This window comes from Oryx dammah, unplaced genomic scaffold (genome assembly GCF_014754425.2).
Source record: "Oryx dammah isolate SB20612 unplaced genomic scaffold, SCBI_Odam_1.1 HiC_scaffold_26, whole genome shotgun sequence".
Lineage (NCBI taxonomy): Eukaryota > Metazoa > Chordata > Mammalia > Artiodactyla > Bovidae > Oryx > Oryx dammah.
In genome coordinates, this window is record NW_024070210.1 from 11,814,116 (window position 1) to 11,815,989 (window position 1,874).

The window sequence follows — 1,874 nt, forward strand, 5'->3', positions numbered from 1 at the left end:
AAATTCTAATGTTCTGCATTAGGAAAGCAGTGAATGATGTTTTAAATTAGTGAATCAAAAGATAGCTAGCTACATGCTATAGAAATATGGAGGTAAATGCCAGATGGGATAGCAAAGCGTAGAACTGGCCGCCTTTGGCAAGCAGGATGAGGGTAGAGGGGAGGGAAATGGGAGCAGGGGATGCTATTTGTTATAAAGCTACTATCCTATTAGACTACACATGTGTACTGCTCTGATACAAATAAGAATCTAAATCAACATACCCTTGGACCCAGTAAACTTTTGGATGTGCACACAAAATTTGACAATATGTATAAGGTGGTGGCACAGTGGTAAAGAATCCGCTTGCCAATGCAAGAGACACAAAAGACACGTGTTCAATCTCTGGGTCGGGAAGATTCCTTGGAGTAGGAAATGTCAACCCACTCCAATATTCTTGACTGGAAAATTCCATGGACAGAGGAGTCTGATGGGCTACAGTCTATGGGGCTGCAAAAAGTTGGACATGACTGAGTGACTGAGAATACATGCATGGTTTATCACAGCATTCTTCTGCTGCCAATGCAGAGTCAGTGAATTTTTTTTTTTTTTTTGGTGGAACCTTCTAGCCACATTAATGCAATAGTTTGCATTTAATATGTGGATTGCCATTAAAGAGTCTAGGAAGGGTACTGCTTGACATTAGGGTTTGGCGGTGGTATATAAACAGGGTATGCCTTAGAATTCTTTGTCTTTACTTCATACCTTGCCAAGCTATATAACCTCAGGAAGATTGCTTACCTTCTCGAGTTTTCTCAAACACAAAACTAGGATAGTAATACCTATATCATAGTGCTTTTTAGTATTAATACTCTACTTGCTATGATAACAGTTGGCACTTTTCCTATTGCTGTTAGTGCTGGTTCTTCTACCATGCCTGTTTGGAACTTGACTTAACATATTTTAAATTTTTAGGTATCAGGAAAGAATCAAGTTTTGATCCCAAAACCTACTGGAAGTGTGACCTTGGGTAAGTTCACTTAAATTCTCTTAACCTGATTTTTCTCGTATGTGACACTGGGAGAGAAATGGTGCTGATCTCAAAGGATCGTTATCAGGAATGAATGAGATAATACATGCAAAATTCAGCAGATAGTCTGACAAAGCCTCAATGTACAGTATTCATCTTATTTTTTATGTTATCTTTTGCCTACCATAGATCAGTTTCCTTCTCTGTCGTATCACTAGGGATTCAAATAATTTACCAGAAACTCTAAGAATTTTCAAGTTAAAAGGTACCTGAGCTATCAGGCAACTAAAGACTTCAAGACATGCTTTTTTGGGTCTTTTAATTTAATTAATTTTTAACTTTAAGCTTGAAAAACTAGGCTCAACAAGGAAGAGAGGAGAGAAGAGAGAGTGTAGAGAAATGACATTCCAACCCTTCTCAGGAAAAGCCAAATTTTAGATTCTTTGGAATCAAATGGGTCTTTACTGTTTACAAGGTTATTTCTGTGATGTGAAAATTCTCTTCATATTTTTCACTATTGCATCATGTTTTTCTTCTATGTCCCCCTGTGGAATCTTGGCTGCCTCGATCAGACAGACAGAAAATAAGCATGCACATTTTTCTTTGCATCTATAATGGAAATCTTAGCAGTAGACAGTAGCTGTTCTGTTTGCCCATTAGATGCAGGTCACATTTTTTAAAATTAGCAGAGTCGAGTGCTTCTTTGCCCTTAAGTGTATACATGCTCTTTCATCACTTATTGGGCTACACGGCTCTCAAACGCACCAACAGCACAGCATCACCTCTGCATGTCAGAAATACAGCTTCTCAGAAGCATCCTAGTCCTCTTGAATCAGAAAGTCTGATTCTTCTGGGGCTCTGCAAT